This window comes from Rattus norvegicus (genome assembly GCF_036323735.1).
Source record: "Rattus norvegicus strain BN/NHsdMcwi chromosome Y unlocalized genomic scaffold, GRCr8 chrY_unlocalized_17, whole genome shotgun sequence".
NCBI classification, from domain to species: Eukaryota; Metazoa; Chordata; class Mammalia; order Rodentia; family Muridae; genus Rattus; species Rattus norvegicus.
Window position 1 is genome coordinate 553,373 of NW_026947375.1, and position 24,537 is coordinate 577,909.

Here is a 24,537-nt window from a genome sequence, read left to right on the forward strand (position 1 = left end):
AAGAAAGGAACTACACCCTAGGAAAAATTTGGGAATTAATCTTTCAACAAACCCAAAAGATGATAGCCACACAAAAGTAATTCCATTTCTAACAATAAAAATAGCAGGAAAGAACAATAAATTTTATTTAATATCTCTTATCATCAATGGACTTAATTCTCCAATAAGAATATATAAACTAAGGGATTGAATAAATAAAGTGGACCGAACATTTTGCTGCATACAGGAAATATACCTTAATTATATAGACAGTCACTATCTCAAGGTAAAAGGCTGGAGAGAAATTCCAAGCAAATGGTCCCAAGAAATAAAACGGAAATAGCCTTTCTTACATTGAATACAATTGACTTTCAACCAAAGATATCAAAAATGATAAGGAAGGACAAAATAATTGTAAAAGAAAAAATAATACTAAGATGAACTATCAATTATGAACAACTATGTTTCAAATGCTAGGGCACCTAAATTCACCAAAAGAAAATCACTAAGCCTCAAAGAGTATATTGGCGCCAACACGATAATAGTAGGAGATTTCAATACCCAAGTTAATCAATTGACCGTTTGTGGCAACTGAAACTAAACTGACACATTAAAAATAACAGAAATAATCATCCAAATGGATTTAGCAGATATTTAAATAACATTTCATCCTAAAACTAGAGAATATACCTTTTTTCTTTGCACCTAAAAGTAACTTCTCCAAACTTACCATATACTGTGTCACTAAACAGGTCCATATAGATACCAGAATATTGAAATAATCCCATGCACCCTATCAGATTATCATGGACTAGTGCTGGTCTTCAATACTTTCTTATTTTTATATTTGTTTTTATTATCGATATTTGCTTAATGTGGTATTTTTGAAACACTAGCTTTCTTGATAGTTTGGCACTATGAAATCTAGGTTGGGTTTAGCCTAATAGTAATTCTTCCATTTTGCCTCTATAGTAGCAAGAATGAGAGCTCCATTCCATTCTTTGGTATATACTATATTTTGAGTGAACATTTTGGGCACACAGTGCATTTAATGGTTTTCATCTCTTCTTAAGTATATATTATTATTATCTCATCTTAAAAATTTGTAACTTGACAATGACATTTTTAATATCATGTTTCTGAATGGGTCTTTTGATCTCATTTTGTTTATATTTTATCTCCATTTTAAATGGATTTTCCTTTGTGAATATTTTCTGTCTTTAAGTATGTTTGTGCCTTTATGAGATTTTATTATTGTTTATCAATGAAAAAATGCATTTTATTTACACCAGCAGCCATACAGGAAGGGGAACACAAGAGTTAGTTAGCTATTTGTATAGTATTGGTTACTTATTAAAAAATAAAAATCTCTGAAACAAAGGACAGTGATTAATTTCACACTATCCTCCCCCAATGTTCCCAGCATACAGTAATTCCTAGTAATGGCCTGAGGTCATGTGGTGTTGGGAAATACTTTATGGAAGAATAAACCCACAAACCACAGAATATTTAAAGAAAATCTTTCTTCCATACACACAGATACATAATACGATTACAGGGAGGTCAATACAATTAATTAAAGAAGATGTAAAGAATATGTTGTTACAAGAAACTGAGGACAAGGAAAGAATTTCAAACCACTGTCAACTATACAATGGTGAACATTTGTTCCCAAAAAGTAGTTTGTGTGCCAGAACAATAACAGCTGTACTGGACCCACCTTTTATCTACACAAAGTGGGGAGCTATGGTCCTATTGGAAACAATGAAGACAGAAAACCAAAACAATAGCAAAAGGGGAATTAATATAAGCAATCTGGTAATGCAAACTACCAAAGACATCTTTATGTTCTAACCAGAAATCGCAGGAAAACTCATATCTGAGCGCCCTATCTAATGACAAGAGTGAGCAAGCCATGGCCTTTCTCCCTTTCATATTTTTAAGTACTTTACAGAAACAAGAATCTCAGATTTCTTTATCCATGATTTATGAAAGGGTTTTCTAGGCGTCATGTATTAAGAAATCATTTAAAAGTATTTTTAGCTCCTGACAAGTTTTTATTAAAGTCCTCAAACTTCTTGGACTTAGATCCCAAAGTGTAACTAGGCCAAACCTGAGCTGTAAAACTATGACAAGGCAACAATAACAGATATTTTCATGGCCCAAGCACTATAGCAATATACTATTGAGTACAGAGATCCAAATTTATTCAAACAGATCAAGAGAGAAGGGAGAAAAAAGTTAGAAAAGTGATGAAGAATCAACACCTCCCTTGTGTATGCCAGCATTTATGGTTCTGCAGTAAGTCCTAAGAGGCAGTATCCAAGTACCAAGGGGAGGAAAGGACTAAGGACAAGACAGGGAGATAAACTAGCATGGCAGGTGTATGTAAGAGAAAAACATAGACATGAAAATGTCCTGTAATTTAAAAAAAAAGATTTTTTTCATTATTTTTTCATTCCAATCAAAAGAGACATCCATGAATGATTCTCCTCTAAGGCTTCCATAAAAGAGGTAAAACAAAAACGAATATAAACATTGAAAGTTTGAAAATAAAACAAAAGAAAAAGAACTTGTGTACGTTTCAGAGCAGGAGCACTGAAAAATGAACTAAATCTGGTCAAGATGAAACCTAGAGTGAGAAGTAGGAACTAGAATTAAGAGCTGCAAGAGATAGGGAGGTGAGCAGTGACAGGAACATGGCCAGGCCTGAGAGATAAGGCTGGTCCTTTACAAGGGCACAGAATGAGGTAAGAAAACATTTCAAATAAAGCAGCACCTTTCCTTTATGCTCACCTCAGTAATCCCATCCTCTAATAACCCCCATTTACATACTAAAATAGAAGAGTTGTGGTATGTATATCACTCACTTCCCATTTACTTTTAACCCTGCCTCCAAAGTCAGGAAGTCCAAACTTTCTAACTTCCAAGAACAAAAATACAGCCCCAGGTATAAGGGGGTCCTGAGGGCCAAATGACAAACTGCAGTTAGTGAGAGTAGAGAATATGGAGATGTCTCATTCAACATAGCAGAAGTGTGACGGCCCAAGCTAAGAAAGGAAAAGGCAACCATATCAGGTAAACAAGGTCTGCTTCTCATAACATTAAACTCATTTATATTATTCTTTCCTTTAAAAAAGAAATACTTTATTTGGGCTTATAATCCAGAATATCAGAGTCAGTGATGGATGATATCAGAGTAAAGATAAACAGGCAGAGGTTGCTGAAAGATTACATCTCAGACCATAAGCAGAAGGTGGAGAAAACTAGATTGAAATAGCTTCAGTCTTTTGAAACCTCAAAGCCTACCCCTAACAACATACCTCCTGCAACGAGGAAATACCACTTAGTCAGATTGCAATTTTTGGGCATTTACATTATTCTTAACTACACTTAGTCAAATCACTTCCCAGCTCAATCTTCATTTTGAATGAAGCTGATTTTCCTGCAAAGTGGCTGTACCATCTTCTCTTCCTAATATTGGCTTTCATCATGTGTATAACAGATGATTCTGGATGCATAGGGGATGTTTTTATTCCTATGTATCATTCCATTTATGTACTACATGTGTACTGACATTTCAATGAGTTTCATTTGGAAAAGGTATAAATGGTTGATCTTATATATACGGTTTCAACCTCTATTAACATCTTTTAGAAAATATCAAATATCCATTCTTGATTAATAATTTCTTCTCTCATAAGATAAAAAAATAAAATTTTACTCTAATCAAAATAATTATCTATATTTTCATACTGAAAAATACAGAAGAATATTAAGATAATGTGGAATATTAAATCAGCTGAAATGCATGTTCATTAATTAAGAATAACCAGAATCATTGATATGTTTTTGGAACATAATATACGAACAAATACCAAAGCATTGAATAAATAGTGTCAGAAGACGAGGGTCATTATATAAAATGTACCTTACCTTCAGATCCAGTGTTTTTGTTCATGTAGCAAGAATTCAATTTACCTACTCTTCCTCAGTATTTTTCATCCTCTCATTGACTCGAATTTCAAAGCTGTATCCTATAACTAGCATGATTGTTAAATTTCAAACCAAGAACAGTGCATGTGTCAATAATTTTCCGCCTTTCCTTATTTGTGTTTTATTCTGTTCCCAAAGGCCATGTTGTGTTGAAGTTATGAAGAATTTCTTGCTCCTTTGATGAAAATTTTCTGAAAGCATAGATTATTCATATTTGTAAAATACTATTGATATGTTTAATAGTACTGGATATTATAGTTAAAATCATCTGGGTTAGGAATTTTTGCATGTATATCATAACACACTAAAATACTAAAGATTAAAAGTAGAAGAGATAGAATTTATTACATGTTTTTACTCTTCTAGGGTTTGTAAGTTTACAAAATCTGAGCAAATGATTTCTTTCTGTGAAATTCACATTCATGAGCTATTATATTCTAATCAAACAGTGTGTCAGCACCAATAAACTTGGATTAAATTCTAATTGCAATACAAAATGTTTGTAGTAAGTAAATGGGCAAATAATTTGTCTGAATATACTAAATAAGCATGTAGTATAATCATAGGTTTGCTCTTAATTAAATAAGTACTCCCAGATACACCTTGAAAAAATACAGATAGTAATGTAAGTTTTTTTTTTATATAACAGCTAATAATGGCCTGAGTAATGGTTTAAATCAACAAACCATGAACAGTAAGTAGGAATGTCTAGTGAGTTAGAGGTTCTTTCAAGCATCTTCAAGGGTCTAAAATAAATTCCTTTATAATTCTCCTAAATCCACTTATCATGAAACATTCCACATCAGAGTAAATAACACCAACATCTTTTCATTTTCTCAAAAAAAGTCATTGGGTTTCTTTTCTTCCTACTCAACCCACCCTCATTCTACTACCAAACACAACAATTTCCATCATAGCTCTCTGATATGACTCTTTTTCATTATCATTGACCCTACTTCCAGATAGACTTCAAAAACATCCTTAAAATCATTCTCTGTATCATATCATAATTCATAAGTAACCAGAGTCCCTTACTATATACATTGTGAGTTAAACAAACTTATTTAAAACTATTCAATGATTTCTAAGACATTTTCAGTAAATAAAAATTATATGTCTAACATTGTTTCTATATTCCCATATGAGACATTGCCTGAGATTCAGCTTTATTTGGACCGTTCTTCTATCTCTTAATCAATACAAACTACTCTCATATTTACTTTTTTGTATATGTCAAGGTCTTTGTCCTCTTATCATCCTTATATTTACTGTAATTTTGCCCAAAATATAGATCAATTATTTTTCATCTAATTTAACTTAAATGTCACTTCCTCATGACAATCTCCATGACCTTATTTCTAAAATAGATTCTTCAACTACTTGCATACTATCAACTCCAACACACTGATTTATGCATTCATTTTTTTTTCTTTTTTCTTGTACTATAATGCAATCTTTATAAAAGAAAGTTCATAATACTTTCTATTCATTCCTAATCTATACACTATTATGGACATGGTACATTAGTGGAGACTTATTATTTATTACATGATTCAGTAAGTTGCATAAATAAACTTTATACTATTCTTCATTTTAATGAATATGCATCCCGTGCATTGGTTAGACCATCATGTAGTAATTATGTGAGTTCTTCAATTCAATGACCTAGTTGACATTGCCTAAACATTTTAATTTGTCACAGATAGTCTCTGTCATATTCAAAACAATACTTTGTTCACTGAACAATTATCTCAGCTGGGAATATATTTGACATGAAAGAATGAGATTCCTAAGTTTAATTCACAGCATCCATGTGAAAATGCCAGCTGCCATATGTTTGTGGTCCCATCTCTGAAGAGACAGAGAGATGATGATTCCTAGGCACTTACTTATCAGGGAGTCAAATTTCTTTTGTGAGCTGTTCCAGTGAAAGTTTAAAAACCAAGAGGACCCAGAGCTGTGTTCCCAGAGCTGAACCTGTACCTCAGCTCTCTGTCCCCAGATCCAATGAGGAAATAGATGGATTTCCAGGAGTGCTGACACACTCAAGAGCACAGGAAAGACTTTTTCTTCTCAGAGGTAACTTCCTGGAGTGCTCAGAACCCACGAAAAGAGGTGCAGTCTGTTACAGCATACTTTTGTTTCTATCTATTCCATATAGCTGAAATTTATCCACAGTTCTTGGCACACAAGATAATTCAAGAGAGAACAACGGTCCCATTACTGTTGACACACAGGCTAAGAGAGAATTCAAGCCACTTTCAGAGACAGCAAAACCAGCTAACTCCAGATGGTGAGGGGCAAGTATAATTCCCTAAGGAACATAAACTGATGTTACTAGACATCATCAGAAACCTGTTCTCCCACCAAAGCTAGCCCAGTCTACCCCTGACACACCAGAAAAGAGATAGAAAAGTTTGTAGTTCAAATCACTGAACATGATGAGGTTAAAGGATTTTAAGAAGGACATAAATAACTCCATCAAAGAAATACAAGACAACAGATGTAAAGAGATAGAAGACCTCATAGAGGAAACCCAAAAATCCCTTAACGAATTACATTACAACATAACCAAGCTGCTGGAGGAATTGAAAAATCCATCAGGAAGTAAAAATGGAAACAGAAAACAACAACAACAACAACAACAACAAAAACAACAACAACAACAGCAAACCACACAAAGATGAAAACTCTGAATATAGAAAACCTGGGAAAGATATTAGGAGTCATAAACGCAAGCATCAACCAACAGAATATAAAATATAGAAAATAATCTCAGGGGCAGAAGATACCATAGAAAACAGTTACACAATTGTCCAAAAATACAAAACAAAAAACTCCTAACCCAAAACATCCAGGAAATCATAGACAAAATGAGAAGGTAAAACCTAAGGATAATAGGTATAGAAGAGAATGAAACTCCCACTTTGAAGGGTCAGTAAATATCTTCTACAAAATTATACTAGAAATCTTCCCTATCCTAAAGAAAGAGACAACCTTGCACATACAAAAAGCAAAAAGAATTCCAAAAAAATTGGAGCAGAAAAGAAATTTCTTCCATCACATAATAGTTAAAATATAAAGTGCACAAAACAAAGAAAAAAATGTTAAACGCAGTAAGGGAAAAAGGTCGAGTAACATAAAAAGGGAGACCAATCAGTATTCCACACTTCTTAAAATAGACTGTGAAAGCTAGCAATCCTGGGCATATATCACACAGATCCTAAATGAAAAAAAATGTCAGCCCAGGCTACTGTAAAACCTCTCAACTACCATAGATGGAGATTCCAAGATATGCCATGTCATGAGCAAATTTACACAATATCTTTCCACAAATCCAGTCCTACAAAAGATGATAGATGGAAAATTCCAGTACAAGGCAGGAAACTACACCCAGAAAAAGAAAGAACACAATCTACTTTTAAAAAACACAAAAAAGAGATAAAGTAGGTAGCCACAGAAACATAATTCGACATTTAACAAGAAAAATAATAGACAAAACCAATCATTTGTCCGATATCATTAAACATCAAAGGACTCAAATACCTATAAAACGACAAACACTAGAAGTCAACTGCCCTGGAATAAAAACACTTTATTCTTCCTCTGTCTGCAATGGAGGGGTCAGAGACATGGCCATCTGATGGACCAAAATCTAGAATTGACCTTGTGACTGAGGAGTGTCTCAAACATTCAGCCTCTGCTGTAGTGTACCTGAAACTGAATCCTTGTGAACAAGAATCCATAGAAGATTCTCACTTTGTTTGTGGCTGACCAGAACTTGTTCCTCAAACCTTATTGCATAGCCAATACAACTCTGACCACCAAAAAATCTTCAAGAACAATGGATTGAGGTCCCTTGGCCAATGAATAAAAATTCCAGCCTGGATCCAAGGCCACTTATCTAAGATTCTCACCAGAAAGGCCAATATCCCTCACACCCATACCTGTGCGGCTTATAGTAAGTTTAAATAGGGTTTAGATCCAGTGACTTTGACACAAGATTTCAGAATAAATCTCAGATTGCTGTCAAGTCTGTAGTGGAGGCCTTGGAGATAAGAATTTTCTTGAGTTCTCTGAAAATATGGAGCCCTGGAGTGCTGGGACCATAGTCTTCTATAGAAGGTAATCAGGAATAGTCCCTTACTTTCAAACTGGTTTAAGAACTTTCTCCTTTCAAAAACATTGGTATTTTTTTCTGCTCAGGATGATTAGGCCTTAGAGTTACTCATTTGACCAAATGGTCTCTCAGAACCATCCCTTTTGCTTGGGGCCCATGGAATATTTTACCTCAGACCATGGAGCATTGATCCCTCTGTTGAAGGTTCACTGAAATCCAAAAGGAGGGAGCAAATCCTGGAATCTCATGCTACTTCCTTGTGTAAGGTCACATGATATGTTGTGAAGTCATCAGTCTGGTGCTCATTTCTTTTTGGTTGAATATAGTTTTTAGGAGGCAATCAGGCTTAGGACACCCCCAACTTTTCTTGAATCATGGAATCTATATTCAGTCTCTTGCAGATTCAGCTAAAGATGTGTATATGCTAGACTGTGAAGTACCATTAGAAGATGAAGCAATGTAGGACCTCTTGAGCTATTGTAAGCAATTTAATTTTTTCTCAAATACTAGGGGAATTTGAATACTCAAAACAATTTCCTGTCACAGGGACATCAGCAACTCTTCTTTACTCGGGGGTACTCATCTATTCTTTCTTTGATTAAGGAGGTGTCATATGTTATCCCTGAAAGAAAGGTTACTTCATATCATTCTAGTTTGTCCAAAGGAAGTTTAGATATTAATTTAGGGTGAGGAAACCCACACTATTTCTTGATATTATGGACTGTGCCACAGATATGTTTCCTAATTTTTCCCTGGTTTCTCTGTCAGTTCAAGGTAGACTGGAGGTTCACTTGGGATGCAATGAAGAGCCCCTGACAAGCATATTCTTCAAAGTAAGATGAATATATTCCCCTTTCTTTGAATAAGAAAATCTAGACATACCCTTAAAGTTGAACGTGGCTTAATACAAATTCTTCTGATAAAGAACATACAGAGAAGCAAATGAAATGAATTCTCATACAGATGTTTATTTTTTCTTAAGGAAACTTTAAATTAATATCCCCTGACAATGGTTTCTTCCGAGAATCCACCTCTATCCAGAGAATCTCAGTTCTATTCTTCTAAGAGGTCTTAATGTTTCCTTCTGACCTGGGTGGCCAGGCATACATAAATGTTTGAAGGAATGGCAGACCACATGGACATGATGTCCTCAGACATGTCAGTGCAAATCTGAGCCCTAACCTACGTTCTGCCTTTAAGGTTTGTAACATAAAATGGAGCAGTTTCATCTTTGTTGTCCATGATTATCCTGCTGCTTAACAGCTTGAGGAAAAGATAAATCCAGAGATTACCACCCAATATGTAAGAGCAAATTCCCTAATTTCTGGCAAGCACGCCTCATAGTCCCCAGACACATGGTTATTCTGGACTGTGAAAACAGTTGCACTTGACTCTCTTCTTCCAGTACCCAAGGTAAAACTTTGCCTGAAGGATTCTGTGACCTTTTCGCTCTTTCCAGTCCTCCTAAATGTTCTCTCTGAATATTGGGCCCTTGAATTTCCAACAAAGTAGTTGTATACCTAAATGATCAGACATATTTTCAAAAGTGACTCCTTCTATAATCCAGGGACTCGACTCTACTCCGTTTTGAAGTCCCAGAGTCGAAGTTTGGAATCAGAGTATATAACCCTTGCAAACTGCAATCAGGCAAATCAATAGAAATGTAATAATTTCAACATTTCTGCTTAGATCTTAACAGCTGAACGAACCAGAAGGATTAACCTAGCCAGAAACAATTATCCAAAGCCTTTGGCAGAAGAAATATGTTCCTGTCTTTTCTCTTGCATTAACAGAAATTATGAATATATAAAACTCTGAATGAGAATTTGAAACTTATGATTACTGCTGGAAACTTTATCCTGGTATAAGGTACCAGGGACCTTTTCTGTTGACAGAAGTGTGTATGGCACCTATATACACTATGCCTGAAGAAATTTCTCTTCATTTTCAATAGTGCTTTAGAGTTTTCCTCTCTTACATGGGGTTCACTTTACCCAGTGTTAACTTACTCCTTCTTCTTATATTGTAGAGCATGTCAGTACTCGCCAAAGTACAGCATTGCCCTAGATCCTTTAGGTAAAGAGGCTTAAAACCTGCTTGAAGACTTACATGGCCCTTTTATATTCCTATTCCCATCAAGTGGTGTTGTCTTTTCTCCTTAAAGAGCTGCCAGACCAAGGGAGTGTTATACCACGCATCCTACATGAATGATCATCTAACATTCCCTGTCTTTCCAGTAGGATTGTGGGTCAATTTTCTACTTCAATCCACCCAGTAGATTTTAGACCCTCAGCTTCTGCAAATGGGGGCTTGGGAAATCAAATTCTATTGAAAGGGCTCTAAAAATTATTCCCAGTGCACATCAATTGTCTCAGACCTCCTCCCTGTGTACTATGGGAATTTTGGAGTACCTGTGGAACTAAAGAATCACTAGAGCTGCCCTTCGTCCTATGCCACAGAACACAGCTATTAAGAAAGTTTGCTTAAAACTAACCTCTTTATTCAAGGTATTCATACAACACATATGCAAACAATGGTATCTTATATTTCTCTGCTTCTAAATCCTAGTTCAGAAGACACAAAGCTAAATTGACTCTTATACTATGTGCCTTAAAGTAGGTCATCAAAATATACACCATTCCTATATTTTATTCACATATGTGTGTAGCTGAACACATCCATGAAGAAACATCACTGCTTCCTGAACCACTTATACTGTTGTTGTGACCATTGCCTGGACTAAAAGATATATAGGGTATACATATAGAGAACATACTTAGAAGTTACTGAGATAGAGTCAGAACATTTCTCCAAGACCCAGTGTAGCCGATAACCTTCCCCTGCTGACCATGGGTGAAGTGGATACTTCTTTTCTTCAAAATATGACTATGGACCTCCACATTCTGAACCAATACATTCAGGACTTCACTTTTGCTAAAGATCTTCTCAGAACTTCCCATTCTGTGAATCTCTTCTCAGAACTCTACTGTTCTGATATACGTCCTAGACTCATTCCTCTTTGACGAGGCCATGAGAACCACCCTGAATGATGATGTGACTCCTTCCCCATCAGTGTGGCCTTGGATCTTTCTCACCTCTTGATGGAGTACACTTCCTTTGACCAAAGGAAATTCACACATTCCTTTATTCACAAGGTGACATGAGACATGCTTTTCCAAAAAATAGTATGCCATACCTTGTATTCTAAAGCAGTCCCTCACGAATTTGAATTACCTCACATGGATATACTCTAAATAATAGAAATTCAAGGCTTTTACCTTTTACCATGGTGGGTAGAGAAATATGTTCTTCTACTCGGGTTTGAGGTCCCAGTTCCTATATATAGAATCATTGATTGATGGAATCAATCCAATCACTAGAAATCAAGAGCACCCTTTGTTGCTGCCAATATATGGACATATTAAGACAAACTGAATGAGCAAAAGATCCAGAGACAGTCATGCAGGCTGTTTAAAAAAGGCCTGGGATGTTACCTGCACTTCCCCATATTAAATACAAGATGTAAAATTCCTACCAACTAAAGAAGTATAGAAATTGAACGGCATTGTTGGGGAAAAATCCTTTACCAAATCAGGTAATAATGACATTCATGTTTCACAGGATGTTTCATATTACCAACCCCAACTCCAAGGGTTTTCTAACACATACCTTTGCACAATCAGATCTCAAAGTTTTCTCTTTCTTAAAGGCGTCGAGATCTTCCTTTTTCCATCAATTACCTAAGTCATTGAACAGAATGTCAGACCTCACTCCTACAACTGAGCCTACTCTACTCATTCCCTGGTTGCCTTATGTCCTCTCAAGTACTCATATAAAGGAAAGACCCCCAAACTTTGATTATTTGAAAGTGGGCTCAATTCACTTCACTTCTGACTAAAGAGGCCCCATGGTCTCATGGCATACCTCTGTAGAAGCCAGAATCAGATTCAATAACATGCAGTTCAATGTAGTACAAAATGGGATCTTCATCCACAAAAACTATAGACATCCAGTTCCTGGCCAAGGGAGTATTGGTATGGATTGATGCTCACAGAGAAATCTCAGGTTTGGCTCCTATGGGCAAGTCTCATTGATTCCATCTATATTTGTGAGGAGTTTCAGTAGTAGCCTCTAGCTCTGGATGCCCCAAGAGCATCACTTAATTACAAGGACATCTTATACCTGATTTAACTTCATTTTTCTTAATTGCCAAACTTGACCAAGATTGCCAGGCAATCATAATTCCAATTTCCCAGTGGGACATCATAAGATTCTTGGTGTAGATCAGAGGGCAGAGTACAGATAGCTAAAATTAAAATATATGCAACCTTACTACAGAAGGTTCTCAGAAATGCAATTTTTCCATCTCTCATTTATGGATGTGTACACATGTACACTTATAAATATATACATCATATATACATATATACATCTCATATATGTATATATGTATATATACATTATATATATATACATCATAGGTATACATATATACATCACATATACATACATATATGATATATATATACATGTATACATCTTATATATACATATACATATACATATGCATATACGTACACGTACAGATACACATACACACACACACACACATATGTGTGTGTGTGTGTGTGTGTGTGTGTGTGTGTGTGTGTGTGTGTATCAATGGAGCATCACAGTTCAGACAATCACCCTGATAGAAGAGCATGCTGACTAATGGAAGCTGGAAAGAATAATTGGAAGAAAATTATGCAATACCATATGTTTTCCCACCACCAAAGGTGAGCTAGAATTTTTCATTCTTCACAGTTAGGTGACTGGATCTTGGTAATTGGTTAAAAATGGCCAGGCACTTTCTTGTTTAGCAAAACAGTTCAGTATGACCCCATAATTGCAGTTATGAACACAGGTTACTCAAACTGCACCTATTTCCAAGCCATCTCAACACCATCCACTTTAGATGAAGGGAAATCAGCACTTCACTTTGATTGGTAGCCTTCAGGTTTTTATTCTTTGACAAATAATACCTTACACCATCCCCTTCTGTCCAAGATCAGTTATAAGAATGACTATAGTTTACTATTGAGATCTCAGAATTTTTTTTTTTTTTGCCCAAGAGGACCAAGATTAAAGAGTCCTTAGAGCATACTCAACCTTCTAATAGGGATGTTTAGATCAAATGTAACCCTCTAATAGGGAGTTTTAGATCATGTCCATCTAATTATGGCCACTAAGAAAATACAGATGTGACCAAAGGCACTTCACTTAATTATGATCTATGTTAGTAAATCGTGAAACTTTCATTATTTGTCCTATATACCATCCTTCATGCTTATAACCGTCGTCGATGATTAGCTTCAAGAGGATTTAGAGACTGAAAATCATGACTGCTGAATAATACTAATGCTTGGATCCCTGACAGGCCTCCCATGGTGTAACTGAAGATACGATATGTGAAGTAGCCCTAGCTTGCCTGCTCAAGGTAGGCTTGAACACTCCATTATCCTTAAATAGTTTTGTCACTTTAAGCAGATTCTACGTTTCTTTAATATTCTACTCTTAAACGTCATTACTTTAGATCATCGATTTATGTCCAGTATATATCAAATGTACATTCTGTATATAAGAGTGTCCGATATCTGTCTTATAAGACTTACAATTCCTGAAGTCATCTCTGGCACCCAGGTCTCAAACTCCACTTCCACTCAAAAAGGTCCTCAGCAGCTAACCTATTTGACAAAGAATGATTCTGAACCATGCTACTTTTGATGAAAGATGTCACAAAATTAACACTTAACTGTGTCTCACATTCAAAACTTCCTCTAGGAGGGACATCAGAATGATACCTTTTGCTCCAGTTGTTCTCAAATTCACATCTTCTGTCCATTGGGTCTGTAATGTCACCGTTTCATAGAAGAACTTCAGTGTCTCTCCTTTCCCTATGGGAGCATCAACACTCCACATCTACTCACAAGTATTTCACCTTTTTTCTCTGTATAGTGGACAAGAGCACTTTCACCAAAGGCCCACATTGGCCTGAAATATCTTCTTTTGCCCAAGGCGTACTCATGCCTGCACTCTCTTGTGGCCATCATTAGCACTTCTTCTCTTGATTTTGTGAGCCTGCTATATCCCAACTGTTTAGGATTACATACAAACTTATTTCTGCTACATGTATTCTGAGACATTCCTCCATGGAAGGAAGGGGTGTTGATCTTTTCTTGTCTGACAAAAGTCTTCAAAGCCCAAAGACAACTGCTGGAATGAAATGCAACCTATAGGACTGATGGAAGAATTGCTACCTGGACTTTCAAATGCCATGAAAATATATGGACATTCTAAATACTGATAAAGAATAGGAAGCTGATCAAGCAATACTGGATCTTCCTCTGCTCCACGAGGTACTAACATTTTCTCCAGAATAAAATGTTTTTTTTATAATTTTAGAAGTAGCCAGAGATTTTAAACTTCTAACAAACCGGTATACAATATCTCCTTTGCACATTTTCTCAGAAATCCCGGTGATGTCCACGGTGCAATAACAACTTTTTCCCATGAAGTCTGGTATATTACCTTTTTGATGACTGACACAACAGTCCTACTTCTGTGCAAGTTCCCTACCTCCACCATCTTACTGAGTAAGATTTAGACTTATACAATTAAGAGGACTCCAGAAGGCCAAGGAATTACGACACATTCCCCATATGCCAAATCCATTTCCTCTCTAAAATTTCTAAGTTTATTGTCCTGAGAAACACTGTTCTGACGAAGAGATCTCAGAGAAATCTGGACTGAGTTCTCAAACAAGAGTCTAAAAGCCAGCACAAATCAGACTACTATCTTCATTGTGTTCCCTTACACAGAGGTGTCCTTTCACATGCAGAGGAATGTGTAGATGGACATATATTTGAATAAGATACTGAACCTAAGACTACTGCATTAGAGCCTCGTACAAGACTTCTAAGACTGTTGACTGCCTACCATGGATATTCAGGTGTGTATTCTTTACTGTGATTTTCAGTTTGGAGTTGCTGAAGTAGTGTGTGGCTGGAATGTTCTATAATTTCCAAGGTATCAATCAACCTTCAACTTCTGCTCAATAGTACTCCAGACATAAGAGGAAGAGAAGCTATGCACATTCCATACAGTCCAGGGGAGATCCTATTTCACCCTTATACTTTAAAACATCAAAAATCTATCACCTTTTCCTGGAGGGACAGCAAAAATTCCTCTTCTGCACACAGGGAAATTAGATATTCCTCCACCTATTCAAAGGAATCTGAGGATCCTCTTTTCATTTATATGATTTTTTAATTTAAGTTTCAAATATACCATTTCCTGGTTTCCTGTTCATACGTCATCTATCTGCTCTCACTCCTTCTTCGATAATGGTGTTCCCATCCACATCATCCACCCGTCTAATCTTTCTCACCTTCCTTATATTAAGAGTCCACATTTGGAAGGATTAAGAGCTTTTCCTCCCCTTGTTGCCCAAAAAGGCCATCTTGTGCTACATATACATCTACAGCCATGAGTCAATCCATGTATATACTTTGGGTGATGCTTTACTCCCTGGGGCCTTTCGTTGTTGGGCATTGTTGTCCTATGAGGTTGCAAGCCCCTTCAGGTCTTTCAACCGCTTCTCTAATTCCTGCAACTGGTGTTCCATTTTCAGATTAATGTTTTGCTGCTAGCATTCAACTATGAATTTGACCTGCTCTCGCTGTGTCTCTCAGGGACATCTATATCCAGTTCCAGTCAGCATGCACATCTTAGCGTCAATAATCTTATATACTTTTGGTGACTGTATATATGTATATGACCCACAGGTGGGGCATGAATTCCTTCAGTCTCTACTTCTACCTTTGCCTCCACATAAACTCCCGTGAATGTTTTTTGTTCCGCCGTTTAAGAAGGAGTGAAGCTTGCATAATTTGATCATTCTTCTTGAACATCATGTGGTCTGTGGATTATATCTTGCCGAATTCGAACTTTTGGGCTAAAATGCACTTTTCAGAGAGTGCATACTATGTGTCCTTTTCTGTGATTGGGTTACCTCACTAAGGGTGACGCTTTCTAGGTCAATCCATTTTCTTATGAGTTTCATGAATTCATTGATTTTAATGTGGAGTAGTAGAACATTGTACAGATGTATCACATTTTATGTATCCATTCATCAGTTGAAGAGCATCTTGATTCTTTCCAGTTCCTGGCTATTATAAATAATACTGCTGTGAGCATAGTGGAGCATGTGTCTTTGTTGTATGTTGCACCATCTTTTGTGTGTATGCAGAGTACAGGTAGAGCTGGGTCCTCAGTTAGGGCATTATCCAATTTTCTCAGGAAACTTCAGAATGATTTCCAGAGTTATCATACAGGTTTGCAATCCCTCCAATAATGGAGCAGTGTTCCTCTTTCTCCATAACCTCACCAACATCTGTTTTCACCTGAGTTTTTGATCTTAGCCATTCTGACTGCCGTGAGGTGGAACCTCGGGACTATTTTTATTTTTATTTCCTTGATGACTAAGGATGTTGAACATTTCTTGACACACTTCTCAGCTATTTGTTATTCCTTAGTTGATAATTCTCTGTTTAGCTCTGCACCCCATTTTTCATAGGATTATTTGGCTCTCTGGTGTCTAACTTCTTGAGTTATTTGTATATTTTGGATATTAGATCTGTATCAGGTGTAGGATTGATAAAGATCTTTTCCCAATCATTTGTTTGCTGTTTTCTCCTAATAACAGTGTCCTTTGACTTACAGAATCTTTGCAGTTTTATGAAGTCTCATTTCTGATTCTTGATCTTACAGTACAAACCAGTGGTGTTTAGTTCAGGAAATTTTTCCCAGTGCCCATGTGATCAAGATTCTTCTCTACTTATAGTTTCAGTTTATTGGGTTTGATGTAGAGGTTTTTGATCCACTCAGACTTAAGGTTTGATTAGACCAATAAAAATGAATCGATTTGCATACTTCTACATGCTTCTACATGCTGCCCTCCACTTGTTGAAAATCCTAATTTTTTTTTCATTGGATGGTTTTGGCCTCTTTGTCAAATATCAAGTGACCATTGATGTGTGTGTTTGTCTTGGGGTCTTCAATTCTATTCCACTTATCAACATTCCTAGATCTGTACAAATACAACTTTTTTTTTTGTCATTGATTTTTTTTAATCACTATTGCCCTGTAATACTGCTTGAGGTAAGGAATGGTGATTCTCCCAGAGGTTCTTTTATTGTTGAGTACAGCATATGTATGTTGTGCCATCACTTTTATTAAATTCTAAAAAGTCTTTAATCTTTCTTTATTTCTTGCTTGACAAGTTATCTTTGAGTGGAGCACTGTTCAACTTACAGGTATGTGTGGGCTCGCTGATGTTTTGTGGATATTGAAGATCAGCCTTTGTTTGTCACGGTTTGATTGGATAAATGGACATATTTCAGTTTTCTTAGATCTGTTGAGGCCTGTTTTGTGACTTGTTATATGATTAGTTTTGGAAAAAATACTATGAGATGCTGGGAAGAAGGCATATTATTTTGTTTTAGGATGAAATATTCTTTAAATATCTGTAATGTCCATTTTGTTCACAACTTCTCTTAGTTTGTCTAGATCTTTGTTTAATTTCTATTTCCATGATCTGTCCATTGAAGAGAACGTGGTGTTGAAATCTCCCACTCTTATTATGTGAGGAACATTGGGTGCTTTGAGCTTTAGTAAGGTATCCTTTAGGAATGCAGTTGCCCATGTATTTGGAGCAAAAATATTTAGGAGTGAGAGTTCCTATTGCTGTGATAATCTTTTGATAAATATGAAATTTCCTTCCTCACCTGTTTGGAAAACTTTTGGTTGATAATCAATTATATTCCATAGTAGAATGGCAAATCCAGCTTTCGTCTATCAGACCATTTGCTTCAAAATTTGTTTTCTAGCCTAATACTCTCAGGTAGTGTCTGTCTTTGTCTCTAAGTTGTGCTTTTTACATGCAACAAAATGCTGGGTACTCTTTATGTATCCATTCATTTAGTCTACGTCTTTCTATTGGGGAATTCACTCCATTGTTGTTAAAATATATTAAGGAATAGTGATTGTTGCTTCTGTCATTTTTGTTGTTAGAGGTAGAATCATGTTTGTGTGTCTCTTTTCTTTTGGTTTCATAGCAAGATTAGTTTGTTGCTTTTTATAGTGTGTAGTCTCCCTCCTTGTGTTAGAGTTTTCTACCTATTATCTTTCGTAGGGCTGGATTTGTAGAAAGATACTGTATAAATTTCGTTCTGTCATGGAATATCTTCGTTATTCCATATGTGTTAATTGAGAATTTTCCTGGCAATAGTAGACTGGAATGGCTTTTGTGTTCTTTTATGGTCTAGAGTATATCATTGCAGGATCTTCTGACTTTCATAGTATCTGGTGAGAAACATTGTGTAATTCTCATAGGTCTGACTTTATATGTTACTTGACCTTTTTCCCTTATTGCCTTTAAACTTCTTTCTTTATTTTGTGCATTTAGTGTTTTGACTATCATGCGATGTGAGGAATTTCTTTTCTGGTAAGATCTACTTAGAGCTCTTTTGGCTTCTGGCATGTTTTTCGGCATCTCTGTCTTTAGGTTGGGGAAGATTTCTTCAAATTTTTTTGAAGATATTTACTGGCCCTATAAGTTGGGATTCTTCACTCTCTTTTATACTTCTTATTCTAACACTCGATCTTCTCATTGTGTCCTTGAGTCCAAACAACAGGTAACTTGGAGCAGAAAAGATGGTCTTATCTCTGCCTTCAAGTGTGTAGGCACTCTTACCAACTGGTTTTCAGCTCTCAGTACAGCCAGAAAACAAAAAAGTCCTTCAGCTGAATTCTCCTAGTTCCCTGTGTAAATATTGTGTACCTCCTTCAAATTATAAACTCTGAAAGCCTTATTTTATCCAAAATAGTTGTGGTGCATATGTGTGTGTGTGTGTGTGTGTGTGTGTGTGTGTGTGTGTGTGTGTGTCACATGTCCAGCAGACTCTGAATGGTCATTCCTTCAGTCTCCAAAGAACAATATCTCCCTACCCCTCTTATGGATATTTTATTTACTCTTTCAAAGAAGGAGTAAATCATCTGCATTTTGGTCCTCCTTCTTGAGTTTCATGTGGTGTGTGCCTTGTAACATAGTTAACTTGAGCATTTGCACTGATATCCAATTAAAAATGAGTGCATACTTTGTTTTTCTGTAATTGAGTAACCACCCTCTGGATGATATTTTCTAGGTGCATCCATTTGCCTATGAATTTCATGAACTCATTATTTTTGATAAATGAGTACTAGTCCATTGTGTAAATATAGGCCATTTTCTGTATCCATTCTTCTCATGTAGCACATCTGGGTTAATTCCAGCTTCTGGATATTATGAATAAGGCTGCTATGAACATAGTTTAACATTTGTCTTTGTTGTATGTTGGAGCATCTTTTGGGTATATGCCCAGGGGAGGTATAGTTGGGTCTTCAGCAAGTGCAATGACCAATTTTTGAGGAAACTCAGGTCTGATTTTCAGGGAGGTTGTACCAGTTTGCAATCCCAACAACAATGGAGGAGTGTTCCTCTTTCTCCACATCCTTTCCAGCCTCTGCTGTCACCTGAGTCTTTGATCTTAGCCATTCTGACTGATGTGAGATAGAATCACAGGGTTGTTTTGATTTGCATTTCCTTTATGACTAAGTAGGTTATACATAAACCAAATCGTTCTAAGATATGATGTTACCCTAACTGTTGTTCTGTATATAGCTGTGTGCCAATTGAACAATTTCTATCTCCTTCTTCAAAGTTCAAGTCAAATCACATCAAGGAAATCCACACACAATCACATATGCAGAAGCCAATAGAATGGGCAGTGTCAGAAAGTGCCTAGAACACATTTGCACAGGAGAAAATTTTCAGAACAGTACACCAAAGGCTCTAAGATCACCAGTCAATTTACAAAATCCCATCATTCTGAAAACTTTCTTTAAAGCCAAGTACACTACCAATAGGAAAACAACAACCTACACATTTGGAAAAGAGTTTTACGAACCCTACATTTGAGAGAGTGCCAAAATTAAAAATATAAGAACTTAGAAAGGTAAACTCCCACACAACAAAGAACCCAACTTTTAAACTGGATTAGAGAGCTAACCAAGAATTCTCAACTGAGGTATCTCAATAGGTGAAAAACATATCGAGAAATGTTTAACATCCTTAGTTCACATAAAGGCAAATCAAAATGAACATAAGAGTCTTCCTTAAAACAATCAGATTGGCTAAGACAAAAAAACTAATGCAGTAGCAGAGTGGGCTAGGATGTAGGGAAAGTGGAATACTCCTCCACTGCTTGCGGGATTAGTAGCTGATAGCCACTTTGGATATCATCAGTGTGGAGGTCCAGAGAAAATTGCAAACAGCTTTACTTGAAAACCAGCTTTACCACTCACTTCAACACATATACTCAAACTTGATCCATACATAACGTGGACATGTGGTTGAAGATATTCACAGCAGTCTTACTTATAACAGTCGAATGCTGGAAAGAACCATGATATACCTCATCTCCACTCAGGAATAAATACAGAAAGTGTGCTATATGTAAACAATGGAACATTACTTAGGTATTAAATATGAGGACACCAAGAACTCTGTAGACAAATGATGGAACATGAAAATAGTGAAGTAACAGAAATCGAAAAGGACATAACATGGGATGGACTTAGTGACTAGTAGATGTTAGCCCTGCTAACAGAATACCCACTATACAAATCTTTTATAACATGAAGGGTAACATGTGAGAAGGCCAAATGGCGGATACTTGGAACCCACTTAGAAGGGAGAACAAAATAGTCATGGAATGCAGTGGAGTGGAAGAATCTAGCTAGATGTGGAAAATGATGGATAAAGTGGTGGGAGTTGCACCAATTAAAAGAGACAGGAGAGAAATTCAGAGGAAACGTGGAGTAAATAACAATAAGCGTCAGTGGTGGGTGGTGAACTTGGGTATCCCCAGGAAAATCCCAGATGCCAGAGATGCAAGTGTATCCCAGAAACTTACTGTGATGGTGGTAGTTTAAATACCGAGCAGGAAAATAGATAGAACAACTAGAGACTTCCTCCTGTAGCTAGACATGCCCCCCAGTGAAGGGGTGGTGCTGCCCACACAGCTCACATTTTTTTTACCTATAAATCTCCAATCTAAAAAATGTAAATACAAAAATGGAGCAGAGACTGAAGGAAAGGCAATCCAGAGACCACCCAACAAGAAGAACAATTTCATCCAGAGACTCCAAATCCTCAGACTATTCCTGAGGTCAAGATGTGCTGGCAGATAAGAGCCTAATACGTCTGTCCTCCGTGGGGCTCTGCCATCACCTGACCGTGACAGATGCAGAAACACCTAAGCATTTGACAGCACCTGACAGCCACAAAGGAAGAGATAGTGGAATGACTTAAGGATCTGGAGGGATTTGGAACCCAATATGAAGAACAACAGTATCAATTAAGCTTACCCTTCAGAGGTTCAGGAAATTTTCCACCTTCTAGTATATGCTTTGGCCAGTCCAAGACTTCTGCTACATAGATACCAGAGCATATGGGGAAGACAACTGCCTCAACTGCCATATCTGGGAAGGGAAGCAATTGGTCCTGTGGAGATGTCATATCAAAGAGAAGGGGGATGTTAGAGGGCAAAAGTCGAAGTGGGGAGCACCATATTAGAAAAATGAGGATCGGAATAGCTTAGGGAATTTAAGAAAGAAAAACCAGTTTGGGAAATGACATTTGAAATGTAAACAAATAAATATATTATTTTATACATATAATGTGTATAATATAACACATTTATGTTTACAACAGAGATATTCACATCTGTCTCCTTAAGGACTATATATTTCATTTTCTGTACTATAGGTTTGTTGAGAGTTGAAATCCATAATTTTCGTGAGTTTCTTACTATTGAAAATCACATAGATACACCCAATCAATGTTTTATCTCCTGTCCTTATAGCTATAAATCTTTAGTTACCAATACAAAAAAATATTTTTTATTTCTGTTGCATTGGGATTCCTTTCCATGCCTCAAATGTTTCCCAACTTAACTGTACATCTCTATATTCCCTCCATTGTCATCCTCTTCCCTCTTTCTTCACGTTTGACAGTCCTGTTCTTGACAGTGTTCCTCTGCAATCCATAAGTTCATTTGTACGTCCCAAAGTGAGGACAGTCTGGACCGCACCCCTTGAATTTACACTAAACTAATCAAACCGAAATAGTGTGGAGAATTAACATTCAGATTAAAGTGAAAATGTCTCCCATTTTTCTTTTTTGATCTGGATTATCTCATCTATGATGACTTTCACAAGATCCATTCATTGTCCTGAAAATTACATGCTTTCCTTTTTCAATCTGTAAAAGAACCACATTTTCTTTATGCATTCATTTGTAAAGGAACAACTTGAATATTTCTAATTATTCAAGGGTCTCTATACTAGGATGAATCAAAATTTGGATATATTTTCCTCGAGTTATATCTTTAGGCGCATCCATTTCCGGATTCCTGAAGAAACATCATACTGATTTCCAAAGGTGCTGTAGAAGTTTGCATTCCAACCAGGAGAATAGTAATGTTCCCCTCTCTCCATAACACAGCAAACATAAGTTGACTCATGTGTTATAAAACTAAAATTTCTGAAAGGGAGGAAAAAATTCTCAGAATAATTTTGTTTTGCATTTCTGTATTGTATAAGGATGATAAATATTTCACTTTCGATTCTTAGTCACTTGAGTTTCTTCACTTTTGAATATTTTGTTTAGATATGTAGCCTAATTTAATTTAGTTTCTTGATATATAGTGTTTTAGTTTTTCTAATATTATTTATAGAAGCACGTTTTTGAACATGTACATGGAAATAATGCTTACTATTTTTGAAAATAGCCACTTTAAAATCATTAAGATCAAATTACATAATACACTCATTAAACTCACAGAATTGGCAGATCTGTTTTAACCAACTGAAATCATAAGGTCGCTTTAAAATATCCCTATATAATAAAACATTTTCTACATACATTATACTGAGGAATATAGTTTATATATTTTACTCTTTGAGAATTTCCACCAATGAATGTTGATGATAATTTTCCATTTATTTTTTCCACATCACTCTATTTCTTTGAATCCTTCCTGTGTATATCTTCTACATTAAAGTACTGTTTAATAACTCTATGATAAACCCTTACAAATAATTTTCAATCCTCCAACTGAAGATACTAACTGTCCATAATATGTCAGATAGGTATAGCAGTTTTCAGGCCTTTTCCCTGCATTCTTCCCTGTTGACTGGTTTGAAGCTGTGCAGGAAACAACAGCTGCTATGTGACATGAGGGCAATATTTCTTGTATCCAGAAGACACGCTTTATGTCTGATCCCTCCCACAATTTTCTACACCTAAAGTCTCTTTTCACTTTGTTTCAGAATGGCTTTTTGGCCTTGCGGAAGGTGTATAACATGTATATCCAACTCATCATGGCTGAAATCAGTAAAATGTAGACAACTATATAATGAATGAAAGGAAGGGGTCACTCTTGGAAAGTATTAACAAGATCGTCATAACCTCTGGCCATGTTAGGTAATGAAAGGGTTGAATTAATAAAATGATAGAGAATATAGGAAACATGGAGAAAACACAGATTATTTAGATTTACAGTCCCAAATCTAGAATATTTTTTAAAGCATTCGTGATTTACTGTGGGGAGCTGGCGTAGTGGCAATCCCAAGATGGAGTCCGGGACTGCTGCCACGTCTCACGAATAGCACCTGAAATTAAGCCCATGCCCCATTGTGAGAACTGCGCAGGCGCACCATAACATTATATGACGTGGACCTATGAACAGAGGTTACACAGACTGGTGAGGTGGTTGAGGGAGGATATAAGGGAGTGGCCTCGGGGGCTGGATGGAGGCATTGTTCCTGCTTGCAGACAAAAGGGTTCCTGAATAAACTGCTTTGAGAAGAACGTGTGGTGTCTCTCCTTTCCTGCTGGTCGGGGTAGGAAGTGAGAGTATATACTAGATGTATTGGGTATAGCAATATTAATTCAGCTCACTTTGCATAATTAAAACAGCTCTATACTAAATAATTACATAGAATCAGGTATTTAATTTCTCCCACCTCAAATATCATAGATTCACATGTATTCAGTTGAAAAGAAATGAATATACATTTAAATAGCATTTAAAGTTTTTAGGACTATTTCATAAAGTAGACAAAAGGATTTAATACATTAAAATTCTATTTTGAATCTGGTATTATCTAACAATGATAGAGAAAATAAGGAGAGAGAGAGTGAGACAGGGGGACAATCTGGCAAAAGGGAAGGTAATGAGAGAGGGAGAAAGAGGTACGGACCACTGACACAAAGAGAGGAAGAGGGAGTATTTTAC

At 36.3% G+C, this 24,537-nt stretch overlaps 1 long non-coding RNA gene across 5 annotated transcripts in view; it reads left to right on the forward strand.

Annotated features, from left to right (window-relative positions):
- The window catches only part of LOC134484606 (uncharacterized), a 47,098-nt gene that overhangs the window by 12,217 nt on the left and 10,344 nt on the right, over window positions 1-24,537 (forward strand). For 2 of the 5 annotated variants that reach the window (XR_010062108.1, XR_010062105.1), the window contains exons 2-4: window positions 8,487-8,574; window positions 8,864-8,928; window positions 13,515-13,574. This is a non-coding gene — a long non-coding RNA (uncharacterized LOC134484606). Of the gene's footprint in view, window positions 1-8,486; window positions 8,575-8,863; window positions 8,929-13,514; window positions 13,575-14,327; window positions 14,494-14,955; window positions 15,087-24,537 lie in introns of all 5 variants that reach the window. The other 3 variants (XR_010062107.1, XR_010062104.1, XR_010062106.1) reach the window with 3 other exon arrangements.